The sequence below is a fragment of the Zea mays genome, chromosome 5 (genome assembly GCF_902167145.1).
Source record: "Zea mays cultivar B73 chromosome 5, Zm-B73-REFERENCE-NAM-5.0, whole genome shotgun sequence".
NCBI lineage: Eukaryota > Viridiplantae > Streptophyta > Magnoliopsida > Poales > Poaceae > Zea > Zea mays.
In genome coordinates this window covers 196441310-196455005 of record NC_050100.1, presented here as the reverse complement: position 1 = coordinate 196455005, position 13696 = coordinate 196441310, and positions in this window count along the sequence as shown.

The window sequence follows — 13696 nt, the reverse complement described above, 5'->3', positions numbered from 1 at the left end:
AGGGCTTGGACTCGGGCTTAGCCCCGGAAGACGACGAACTCCGCTTCGCCCGACCCTAGGGCTCGGACTCGGGCTCAACCCCGGAAGACGACGAACTCCGCTTCGCCCGACCCCAGGGCTCGGACTCGGGCTCAGCCCCGGAAGACGACGAACTCCGCTTCACCCAACCCAGGGCTCGGACTCGGGCTCAGCCCCGGAAGACGACGAACTCCGCTTCGCCCGACCCCAAGGCTCGGACTCGGGCTCAGCCCCGGAAGACGACGAACTCCGCTTCGCCCGACCCAGGTCTCGGACTCGGGCTCAGCCCCAGAAGACGACGAACTCCGCTTCGCCCAACCCCAGGGCTCGAACTCGGGCTCAGCCCCAGAAGACGACGAACTCCGCTTCGCCCGACCCCAGGACTCGGACTCGGGCTCAGCCCCGGAAGACGACGAACTCCGCTTCGCCCGACCCCAGGGCTCGGACTCAGCCCTGGCCTCAGCCGACGGTCTCCGCCTCGCCCGACCCAGGGGCTCGGACTCGACCTCGGCCTTGGAAGACAGACTCGACCTCGACCTCGGAGGAGCCTCCACCTCGCCCAACCCAGGGCTCGGACCGACCGCATCACAGGAGGGGCCATCATTACCCTACCCCTAGCTAGCTCTGGCTACGGGGAACAAGACCGGCGTCCCATCTGGCTCGCCCCGGTAAACAAGTAATGATGGCGCCCCGCACGCTCCATGACGATGGCGGCTCTCAGTCCCCTTACGGAAGCAAGGGGACGTCCGCAAGGACTCGACAGCCCCGACAGCTGTCCTTCCGCCAGGCTCCAGCGCTCCTCCGATGGCCACGACACCACACGAACCGGGTGCCAAAACCTCTCCGGCTGCCACGATGGCATGTACTTAGGGCACTAGCTCTCCTCTGCTAGACACGTTAGCACACTGCTACACCCCCCATTGTACACCTGGATCCTCTCCTTACGCCTATAAAAGGAAGGTCTAGGGCCCTCTTACAGAGGGTTGGCCGCGCGGGGAAAGGACGGGACGACGCTCGCGTAAGGCCGCTCGCTCCCTCCCGCGTGGACGCTTGTAACCCCCTACTGCAAGCGCACCCGACCTGGGCGCGGGACAAACACGAAGGCCGCGGGTTTCCCCTTTTACGCTTGTCTCCCTCCGGCTTCTCTCTCTCTTCGCGCTCCGTCTCGCGCCGACCCATCTGGGCTGGGGCACGCGGCGACAATTTACTCGTCGGTCCAGGGACCCCTCGGGTTCGAAACGCCGACAGTTGGCGCGCCAGGTAGGGGCCTGCTGCGTGTTGACGAACAACTTCCCGTCAAGCTCCAGATGGGCAGTCTCCAGCAACCTTTCCAGCCCGGGACAGTGCTCCGTTTCGGGAGTCTTGAGTTCATGTCCCTGGACGGCAGCTATGACATGATACTCCTTCCCCCGCCGTGCGACAGCGACAATGGCGGCCGACAACCTGCCCGTCGACGGCGGAATCGACGACGTCTTCCCCATGTGGTGGAAGAACAACATTCGGGCTTGTCCCGTCCCCTCCCCCGCCGACGGAGGAGGAGGCGGGGCAACCAAGGCCAAGCAGGAGGCAGCACCTCATCGGCTGTCGAGCGAGTCGACGGCGCCGGTGCCCCAACGGGGGGCACGTCGGGCATCGACCTCGCGTCTGAGACGAAGACGAGCGCCGTCTCCCCGCAACACGCCAACCCCAAGCAAACGGACGATGCCAGCACGCTCGCAAAGGACTTGCTGGGTGTCACCCTTGTACCTGAGACGACGGTGCAGTCTACCCCTGACGTGACTTCGTCACCGACCGTCGACCAAGAGGTACCGACCGACTCCCATCCCGTGCCTTTCGGATTCAGCCTCGACCCACCAAGCGACTTCGCTTTGGTGGACGCTCTCATAGAGGCGAGTCCAAACCCTCTGGGGTATCGTATGCGGTCACCCTGGGACTGGCTGACGACCGTCTCGACCTACGGGCCCTCGGGTTCCGAGGAAGATGACGAGCCCGACTTTAGTTGGGATTTATCCGGACTTGGTAACCCCAGTGCCATGCAGGACTTTATGACCGCATGCGACTACTGCCTTTCCGACTGTTCCGACGGTAGCCGCAGCCTCGGCGACGAGGACTGCGGCCCAAGTCGTGAATGTTTCCACGTCGATCTAGGGGGTCCCGGTGAAGGCAACCATCTTGGTATACCAGAGAACGGTGATCCCCCTAGGCCTGTGCCTCGCGTTGACATCCTTCGGGAGTTAGCTGTGGTCCCCGTCCCGGCGGGGGGTCATGACCCACAACTCGAGCAAATCCGCGAGATACAGGCCAGGTTCGACGAGGGAGCAGGAACACTTGAGCCGATCCGCCGGGACATCGGGCAGGAATGGGCGGGCCAACCTCCGGCTGGAGAAGCACGTCATCTACCCCAGGGCATCCAGCACCGCATCGCCGATGACGTCAGGGCAAGGCCGCCACCGACTTCCAGTGGGGTCGGCCAGAACCTGGCTGCAGCGGCAATACTTCTCCGCGCGATGCCGGAGCCATCAACCACCGAAGGACGGCGTATCCAGGGAGAGCTCAAGAATCTCCTGGAGGATGCCGCGGTCCGACGGGCCGAAAGCTCTGCCTCCCGAAGGCAGGGGTACCCCTCGGAACATCGCGCCGCGACTTCCCGATTCATGCGGGAAGCCTCGGTCCACACCGGGCGCACGCGCAACACAGCGCCTGCGGCCCCGGGTCGCCTCGGCAACGAGCACCATCACCGCAACCGTCGAGCCCACCTCGACGAGAAGGTGCGCCGAGGCTACCACCCCAGGCGTGGGGGACGCTATGACAGCGGGGAGGATCGGAGTCCCTCGCCCGGACCACCCGGTCCGCAGGCTTTCAGCCGGGCCATACGACGGGCGCTGTTCCCGACCCGGTTCCGAACCCCGACTACTATCACAAAGTACTCGGGGGAGACGAGACCGGAACTGTGGCTCGCGGACTATCGGCTGGCCTGCCACCTGGGTGGAACGGATGATGACAACCTCATCATCCGCAACCTCCCCCTGTTCCTCTCCGACACCGCTCGAGCCTGGCTGGAGCACCTGCCTCCGGGGTAGATCTCCAACTGGGACGACCTGGTCCAAGCCTTCACCGGCAATTTCCAGGGCACATACGTGCGCCCTGGAAACTCTTGGGATCTCCGAAGCTGCCGCCAGCAGCCGGGGGAGTCTCTCCGGGACTACATCCGGCGATTCTCGAAGCAGCGCACCGAGCTGCCCAACGTCACCGACTCGGATGTCATCAGTGCGTTCCTCGCCGGCACCACCTGCCGCGACCTGGTGAGCAAGCTGGGTCGCAAGACCCCCACCACGGCGAGCGAGCTGATGGACATCGCCACCAAGTTCGCCTCTGGCCAGGAGGCGGTTGAGGCCATCTTCCGGAAAGACAAGCAGCCCCAGGGCCGCCAGCCGGAGGATGTCCCCGAGGCGTCCACTCAGCGCGGCGCCAAGAAGAAAGGCAAGAAGAAGTCGCAAGCGAAACGCGACGCCGCCGACGCGGACCTTGTCGCCGCCGCCGAGTACAAGAACCCTCGGAAACCTCCCAGAGGTGCCAATCTCTTCGACAAGATGCTCAAGGAGACGTGCCCCTATCATCAGGGGCCCGTCAAGCACACCCTTGAGGAGTGCGCCATGCTTCGGCGCCACTTTCACAAGGCCGGGCCACCTGCGGAAGGTGGCAGGGCCCGCGACGACGATAAGAAGGAGGATCACAAGGCATGAGAGTTCCCCGAGGTCCACGACTGCTTCATGATCTACGGTGGGCAAGTGGCGAACGCCTCGGCTCGGCACCGCAAGCAAGAGCGTTGGGAGGTCTGCTCGGTAAAGGTGGCGACGCCAGTCTACCTAGACTGGTCCGACAAGCCCATCACCTTCGACCAGGACGACCACCCCGACCGCGTGCCGAGCCCGGGGAAATACTCGCTCGTTGTCGACCCTATCATCGGCAACGTCAGGCTCACCAAGGTCCTCATGGACGGAGGCAACAGCCTCAACATCATCTACGCCGAGACCCTCGGGCTCCTGCGGATTGATCTATCCTCGGTCCGGGCAGGCGCTGCGCCTTTTCACGGGATCATCCCCGGGAAACGCGTCCAGCCCCTCGGACAACTCGATCTACCCGTCTGCTTTGGGACGCCCTCCAACTTCCGAAGGGAGACCCTCACGTTCGAGGTGGTCGGGTTTCGAGGAACCTACCACGCAGTGCTGGGGAGGCCATGCTACGCCAAGTTCATGGTCGTCCCCAACTACACCTACCTCAAGCTCAAGATGTCGGGCCCCAACGGGGTCATCACCGTCGGCCCCACGTACCGACATGCGTACGAATGCGACGTGGAGTGCGTGGAGTACGCCGAGGCCCTCGCCGAATCCGAGGCCCTCATCGCCGACCTGGAGAGCCTCTCTAAGGAGGCGCCAGACGTGAAGCGCCACGCCGGCAACTTCGAGCCAGCGGAGACGGTTAAATCCGTCCCTCTCGACCCCAGCAACGACGCCTCCAAGCAGATCCGGATCGGCTCTAAGCTCGATCCCAAATAGGAAGCAGTGCTCGTCGACTTTCTCCGCGCAAACGCCGACGTCTTCGCGTGGAGTCCCTCGGACATGCCCGGCATACCGAGGGATGTCGCCGAGCACTCGCTGGATATCCGAGCTGGAGCCCGACCCGTGAAGCAGCCTCTGCGCCGATTCGACGAAGAAAAGCGCAGAGCCATAGGCGAGGAGATCCACAAGATAATGGCGGCAGGGTTCATCAAAGAGGCATTCCATCCCGAATGGCTTGCCAACCCTGTGCTTGTGAAAAAGAAAGGAGGGAAATGGCGGATGTGTGTAGACTACACTGGTCTAAACAAAGCATGTCCGAAAGTTCCCTACCCTCTGCCTCGCATCGATCAAATCGTGGATTCCACTGCTGGGTGCGAAACCCTGTCTTTCCTCGATGCCTACTCAGGGTATCACCAAATCAGGATGCAAGAGTCCGACCAGCTCGCGACTTCTTTCATCACACCTTTCGGCATGTACTGCTATGTTACCATGCCGTTCGGTTTGAGGAATGCGGGTGCGACATACCAAAGGAGCATGAACCATGTGTTCGGCGAACACATTGGCCGAACGGTCGAGGCCTACGTCGATGACATCGTAGTCAAGACGAGGAAAGCCTCCGACCTCCTTTCTGACCTTGGAGCGACATTCCAATGTCTCAAGGCGAAAGGCGTAAAGCTCAATCCCGAGAAGTGTGTCTTCGGGGTCCCCCGAGGCATGCTCTTGGGGTTCATCGTCTCCGAGCAGGGCATCGAGGCCAACCCGGAGAAGATCGTGGCCATCACCAGCATGGGGCCCATCAAGGACTTAAAAGGCGTACAGAGGGTCACGGGATGCCTTGTGGCTCTGAGCCGTTTCATCTCGCGCCTCGGCGAAAGAGACCTGCCTCTGTACCGCCTCTTAAGGAAGGCCGAGTGCTTCACATGGACCCCTGAGGCCGAGGAAGCCCTCGGGAACCTGAAGGCGCTTCTCACGAACGCGCCCATCTTGGTGCCTCCCGCCGCCGGAGAAGCCCTCTTGATCTACGTCGCCGCTACCACTCAGGTGGTTAGCGCCGCGATCGTGGTTGAGAGACGAGAAGAGGGGCATGCATTGCCCGTCTAGAGGCCACTCTACTTCATCAGTGAGGTACTGTCCGAAACCAAGATCCGCTACCCACAAATTCAGAAGCTGCTGTACACGGTGATCCTGACGCGGCGAAAGTTGCGACACTACTTCGAGTCTCATCCGGTAACTATGGTGTCATCCTTCCCCCTGGGGGAGATCATCCAGTGCCGAGAGGCCTCGGGTAGAATTACAAAGTGGGCGGTGGAAATCATGGGCGAAACGATCTCGTTTGCCCCTCGAAAGGCCATCAAGTCCCAGGTCTTGGCGGACTTTGTGGCTGAATGGGTCGACACCCAGCTCCCAACAGCTCCGATCCAACCGGAACTCTGGACCATGTTTTTCGACGGGTCGCTGATGAAGACAGGAGCAGGCGCAGACCTGCTCTTCATCTCGCCCCTCGGGAAGCACCTACGCTACATGTTACGCCTCCATTTCCCGGCGTCCAACAATGTGGCCGAGTACGAGGCTCTGGTCAACAGGTTGCGCATCGCCATCGAGCTAGGGGTCCGACGCCTCGATGCTCGCGGTGACTCGCAGCTCGTCATCGACCAAGTCATGAAGAACTCCCACTGCCGCGACCCGAAGATGGAAGCCTGCTGCGATGAGGTTCGGCGCCTGGAAGACAAGTTCTACGGGCTCGAGCTCAACCACATCGCCCGACGCTACAACGAGACTGCGGACGAGCTGGCTAAAATAGCCTCGGGGCGAACAACGCTTCCCCCGGACGTCTTCTCCCGAGACCTGCATCAACCCTCTGTCAAGACCGACGACACACCCGAGCCCGAGAAGGCCTCGACCCGGCCCGAGGCACCCTCGGCTCGGCCCGAGGCACCCTCGGCTCAGCCTAAGGCACCCTCGGCTCGGCCCGAGGTACCCTCGGCCCCCGAGGGTGAGGCACTGCGCGTCGAGGAGGAGCGGAGCGGGGCCACGCCTAATCGAAACTGGCAGACCCCGTACCTACAATATCTCCACCGAGGAGAGCTACCCCTCGACCGAGCCGAAGCTCGGCGGTTGGCGCGGCGCGCCAAGTCGTTCGTCTTGCTGGGAGACGGGAAGGAGCTCTACCACTGCAGCCCCTCAGGCATCCTCCAGCGATGCATTTGCATCGCCGAAGGCCAGGAGCTCTTACAAGAGATACACTCGGGGGCTTGCGGCCATCATGCAGCACCTCGAGCCCTTGTTGGAAACGCCTTCCGACAAGGCTTCTACTGGCCGACCGCGGTGGCCGACGCCAGTAGAATTGTCTGCACCTGCCAAGGGTGTTAATTCTATGCAAGGCAGACCCACCTGCCCGCTCAGGCTCTGCAGACCATACCCATCACCTGGCCGTTTGCTGTGTGGGGTCTGGACCTCGTCGGCCCCTTGCAGAAGGCACCCGAGGGCTACACGCACATGCTGGTCGCCATCGACAAATTCTCCAAGTGGATCGAGGTCCGACCCCTAAACAACATCAGGTCCGAACAGGCGGTGGCGTTCTTCACCAACATCATCCATCGCTTTGGGGTCCCGAACTCCATCATCACAGACAACGGCACCCAGTTCACCGGCAGAAAGTTCCTGGACTTCTGCGAGGATCACCACATCCGGGTGGACTGGGCCGCCGTGGCTCACCCCATGACGAATGGGCAAGTGGAGCGTGCCAATGGCATGATCCTGCAAGGACTCAAGCCACGGATTTACAACGACCTCAACAAGTTCGGCAAGCGATGGATGAAGGAGCTCACCTCGGTGGTCTGGAGTCTGAGGACAACGCCGAGCCGAGCCACGGGCTTCACACCGTTCTTTCTAGTCTATGGGGCCGAGGCCATCCTGCCCACAGACTTAGAATACGGTTCCCCGAGGACGAGGGCCTACGCTGGCCAAAGCAATCGAGCTAACCGAGAAGACTCGCTGGACCAGCTGGAAGAGGCTCGGGACATGGCCTTACTACACTCGGCGTGGCACCAGCAGTCCCTGCGACGCTACCACGCCCGAGGGGTTCGGTCCCGAGACCTCCATATGGGCGACCTGGTGCTTCAGCTGCGACAAGACGCCCGAGGGCGGCACAAACTCATGCCTCCCTAGGAAGGGCCATTCGTCGTCGCCAAAGTTCTGAAGCCCGGGACGTACAAGCTGGCCAACAGTCAAGGCGAGGTCTACGACAACGCTTGGAACATCCGACAGCTACGTCGCTTCTACCCTTAAGATGCTTTCAAGTTATTCATACACCTCGTTCACACACGAAGTCTAGTCATCAAGGAAGGGTCAGCCTTGCCTCGGCAAAGCCCGACCCTCCCTCGGGGGCTAGAAGGGGGGAATCCCCTCTGTGTCAAAATTTTCCTAAAAAAAGTCTTCCATCAAAAAGGCTTCTGCGTTCCCCGGCTATATCAGTAGCAGGACCCCAAGAAGCGAACGAGGGCGCATGTAAGTGGCAAGGCCGACCGAGCCGAGGGACTCCTACACCTCTGGGATACAGATACCTCACTCGTCACCTACCACGAAAAATGACTCCTACTTGGGCAAGCCACCCTGGTACTGACGAACGGGGCCGGATACGCAAAATGGAAGGAAAAGGAGCACAACTTTATACTACAACAATAAAGTGTTCGGGCCTCAGCGGCCGCAAAAGACACATGTGCATTCAAAGAAAACTGCTCCGGCAGAGTTGAGAGCACCTAGAGGGGGGGGGGTGAATAGGTGATCCTGTGAAACTTGAAAACTTAAGCCACAAAACTTGGTTAATCGTTAGCACAATAATTGCCAAGTGGCTAGAGAGGAGTCAAAACACAATAACCACAAGAATTCAATCACAGAGATGGCACGGTGGTTATCCCGTGGTTCGGCCAAGACCAACACTTGCCTATTCCACGTTGTGGCGTCCCAACGGACGAGGGTTGCAATCAACCCCTCTCAAGCGGTCCAAAGACCCACTTGAATACCACAGTGTTTTGCTTGCTTTTTCTCAATCCCGTTTGCGAGGAATCTCCACAACTTGGAGCCTCTCGCCCTTACACTTGAAATTCACAAAGAAGCGCGGAGCAAGGGAGGGATTAGCAACACACTCAGGACAAGAAATCACAGCAACACCACGCACACAAGTCGCAACGAGAGCTCACAACACAACTCAAAGAGTTCACTACTCAACTAGAGCTCTAATTGCTATCGCAAAGAATCAAAGGCGCGGAATTGATGTCTTAGTGCTTAGGAATGTTGTAGGAATGCTTGGTGACCTTCTCCATGCGCCTAGGAGTCCCTTTTATAGCCCCAAGGCAGCTAGGAGCCGTTGAGAGCAATCTGAGAAGGCAATCCTTGCCTTCTGTCGCGTGGCGCACCGGACAGTCCGGTGCACACCGGACACTGTCCGGTGCACACCGGACACTGTCCGGTGCACACCGGACACTGTCCGGTGCACACCGGACACTGTCCGGTGCCCGATTTCTTTCCTTTTCCAGCGAAGACGACCGTTGGCCGCCTGAGAGCCGTTGGCGCACCGGACATGTCCGGTGCACACCGGACAGTCCGGTGCCCCCTTCTAGCCGTTGGCCCGGCCACGTGTCCCGCGTAGATCGCGCAGCCGACCGTTGGTCCGGCCGCCCGTTGGCTCACCGGACAGTCCGGTGCACACCAGACAGTCCGGTGAATTATAGTCGTACGTCGCCGGTGAATTCCCGAGAGCGGCCAGTTCGCTCGAGCCAGCCTGGCGCACCGGACACTGTCCGGTGCACCACCGGACAGTCCGGTGCTCCCAGACTGAGCAGACTTTGGCTGAACAAAGCCATCTCATTTCCAATTCGATTTTTTCTGTTTCCAGCACTTAGACACAACACATTAGTCCATAAAATAATGTACTAAGTCTAGAAACATACCTTTTGACATGATTTGCACTTTGTCCACCACATTACATAGATCAACACAAAACACTTGTGTTGGCACTCAATCACCAAAATACTTAGAAATGGCCCAAAGGCACATTTCCCTTTCAATCTCCCCCTTTTTGGTGATTTATGCCAACATAACATAAAGCAAGTAGAACAAGTGCAAAATCACTTCAAATAAAACTCAAATTTGTTTTGAATCAGATTTGGCATATATGGATCATTCTTTGCCACCACTTGGTTTGTTTTTGCAAATCGAACTCAAATTTCTATTTCTAAGTCAAACACACATGTTAAGACATGTTAAGACATAAAGAGAGTCATTCCAAGAGAAATTGATCAAGGATTTCAAAAACTCCCCTTTTTCCCATAATCAACACTTCTCCCCACTAGAAGCCAACTTTTGACAAGAGAGACAATAAAAGAGTTTTGACAAACCAAAAGCTTTATTGACAAACCAGAAGCTTTATTCTATTATTTTCAAAATCTCTCAAGTGGTAGCTGATCCATTTATCGCTTTGGCCTTTATTTTCTCCCCCTTTGGCATCAAACACCAAAACGGGATCAATCTTGGCCCTTTAACCCCATTGCCTCACCAAAATCTTCAAATAAGAATACAAAGGCAATAAGAGTATAAAGATGAACTTGGAAAAGTTACTCTTTTCATCGGAGTGCAGTGGAAGTCTTGCATGGTCCAAGTGTACCTTTTCCCTTTCAAACCTCCTTTGAGACTAAAACAAGCAAACTCAAGCACATGGTTAGTCTCAAAGGGTCAAGTTGTAGCACAGCTCCCCCTAAATATGTGCATCACTTGCAAAAAGGACTTGTGAAGTCCGGGGAGTGTTTGTACAACTTGAGCACCATAAGTAAGCAACAAAATGCATAGGGAACATGATCAAAGGCATAAACACATGTATGCTATAAATCAATCCAAGTTCCGCGAATCTAAGACATTTAGCTCACTACGCAACCTGCAAAAGGTCTGCTCATCTAAAGTCTTGGTAAAGATATCGGCTAGCTGGTTCTCGGAGCTAACATGGAACACTTTGATATCCCCCTTTTGCTGGTGGTCTCTCAAAAAGTGATGCCGGATGTCAATGTGCTTTGTGCGGCTGTGCTCAACAGGATTTTCCGCCATGCGGATAGCACTCTCATTATCACATAGGAGTGGGGCTTTGCTCAGATTGTAGCCAAAGTCCCTGAGGGTTTGCCTCATCCAAAGTAGTTGCGCGCAACACTGTCCTGCGACAACATACTCGGCCTCAGCGGTGGATAGAGCAACGGAGGTTTGTTTCTTAGAATTCCATGACACCAGAGACCTTCCTAAGAATTGGCACGTCCCCGATGTACTCTTCCTATCTACCTTACATCCAGCATAGTCGGAATCTGAATATCCAATCAAGTCAAAGGTAGACCCCTTTGGATACCAGAGCCCGAAGCAAGGCGTAGCTACTAAATATCTAAGGATTCGCTTCACAGCCACTAAGTGACAGTCCTTAGGATCGGATTGAAATCTAGCACACATGCATACGCTTAGCATAATATCCGGTCTACTAGCACATAAATAAAGCAAAGAACCTATCATGGACCGGTATGCTTTTTGATCAACAGACTTACCACCTTTGTTGAGGTCGGTGTGTCCGTCGGTTCCCATTGGCGTCTTTGCGGGCTTGGCATCCTTCATCCCAAACCGCTTCAGCAAGTCTTGTGTGTACTTCGTTTGAGAGATGAAGGTGCCGTCCTTGAGTTGCTTCACTTGGAACCCAAGGAAGTAGTTCAACTCGCCCATCATCGACATCTCGAATTTCTGCGTCATCACCCTGCTAAACTCTTCACAAGACTTTTTATTAGTAGAACCAAATATTATGTCATCGACATAAATTTGGCACACAAAAAGATCACCGTTACAAGTCTTAGTGAATAGAGTTGGATCGGCTTTCCCAACCTTGAAAGCATTAGCGATTAAGAAATCTCTAAGGCATTCATACCATGCTCTTGGGGCTTGCTTAAGTCCATAGAGCGCCTTAGAGAGCTTACACACATGGTCGGGGTACCGTTCATCCTCGAAGCCAGGGGGTTGCTCCACGTACACCTCCTCCTTGATTGGCCCGTTGAGGAAAGCGCTCTTCACATCCATTTGGAACAACCTGAAAGAATGGTGAGCGGCATATGCTAGCAAAATACGAATGGACTCTAGCCTAGCCACAGGAGCAAAAGTCTCCTCAAAGTCCAAACCTGCGACTTGGGCATAACCTTTTGCCACAAGTCGAGCCTTGTTCCTTGTCACCACCCCGTGCTCGTCCTGTTTGTTGCGGAACACCCACTTGGTTCCCACAACGTTTTGCTTGGGACGAGGCACCAGTGTCCACACTTCATTGCGCTTGAAGTTGTTGAGCTCCTCTTGCATGGCCAACACCCAGTCCGGATCTAGCAGGGCCTCTTCTACCCTGAAGGGCTCAATAGAAGAGACAAAAGAGTAATGCTCACAAAAATTAACTAATCGAGATCGAGTAGTTACTCCCTTGCTAATATCACCCAGAATTTGATCGACGGGATGATCCCTTTGAATCATCGCTCGAACTTGGGTTGGAGGAGCCTGGGGTGCTTCTTCCTCTTCAACTTGAACATCTTGTGCTCCCCCTTGATCATGCGCCTCCACTTGAGGTACCTGTTCGTCATCTTGGGTTGGGGGATGCACCATAGTTGAGGAAGACGGTTGATCTTGCTCCAATTGTTCCCGAGGCCGCACATCTCCAATCGTCATGGTGCGTATCGCGGCCGTTGGAACGTCCTCTTCATCTACATCATCAAGATCAACAACTTGCTCTCTTGAAGAGCCATTAGTCTCATCAAATACAACATCGCTAGAGACTTCAACCAAACCCGATGATTTGTTGAAGACTCTATACGCCTTTGTATTTGAGTCATAACCTAACAAAAACCCTTCTACAGCTTTGGGAGCAAACTTAGAATTTCTACCCTTCTTTACTAGAATGTAGCACTTGCTCCCAAATACACGAAAGTAAGATACATTGGGTTTGTTACCGGTTAGTAGCTCATACGATGTCTTCTTGAGGAGGCGGTGAAGGTAGACCCTATTGATGGCGTGGCAAGCCGTGTTCACAGCTTCCGACCAAAAACGCTCGGGGGTCTTAAACTCTCCAAGCATCGTTCTCGCCATATCGATGAGCGTCCTGTTCTTCCTCTCTACCACACCATTTTGTTGTGGTGTGTAGGGAGCGGAGAACTCATGCTTGATCCCTTCCTCCTCAAGGAACTCCTCCACTTGAAGGTTCTTGAACTCGGACCCGTTGTCGCTCCTTATCTTCTTCACCTTGAGCTCAAACTCATTTTGAGCTCTCCTTAGGAAGCGCTTGAGGGTCCCTTGAGTTTGAGACTTATCCTGCAAAAAGAACACCCAAGTGAAGCGGGAAAAGTCATCAACAATAACTAGACCATACTTACTTCCCCCTATGCTTAGATAGGCGACGGGTCCGAAGAGATCCATATGTAGCAGCTCCAGGGGCCTTGATGTGGTCATCACATTCTTGCTGTGATGTGCTCCTCCCACCTGTTTACCTGCTTGACATGCTGCACAAGGTCTATCTTTTTCGAATTGCATGTTAGTTAAACCTATCACATGTTCTCCCTTTAGAAGCTTGTGAAGGTTCTTCATCCCCACATGTGCTAAGCGGCGATGCCACAGCCAGCCCATGCTAGTCTTAGCGATTAAGCATGCATCTAGACCGGCCTCCTCTTTTGCAAAATCAACTAAATAAAGTTTGCCGTCTAGTACACCCTTAAATGCTAGTGAACTATCACTTCTTCTAAAGACAGACACATCTACATTTGTAAATAGACAATTATATCCCATATTACATAATTGACTGACAGATAGTAAATTGTATCCAAGAGTCTCAACTAAAAACACATTAGAGATAGAGTGCTCATTGGATATTGCAATCTTGCCTAAACCTTTCACCTTGCCTTGGTTCCCATCACCGAATATGATTGAATCTTGGGAATCCTTATTCTTGACGTAGGAGGTGAACATCTTCTTCTCCCCCGTCATATGGTTTGTGCATCCGCTGTCGATAATCCAGCTTGAGCCCCCGGATGCATAAACCTGCAAGGCAAATTTAGGCTTGGGTCTTAGGTACC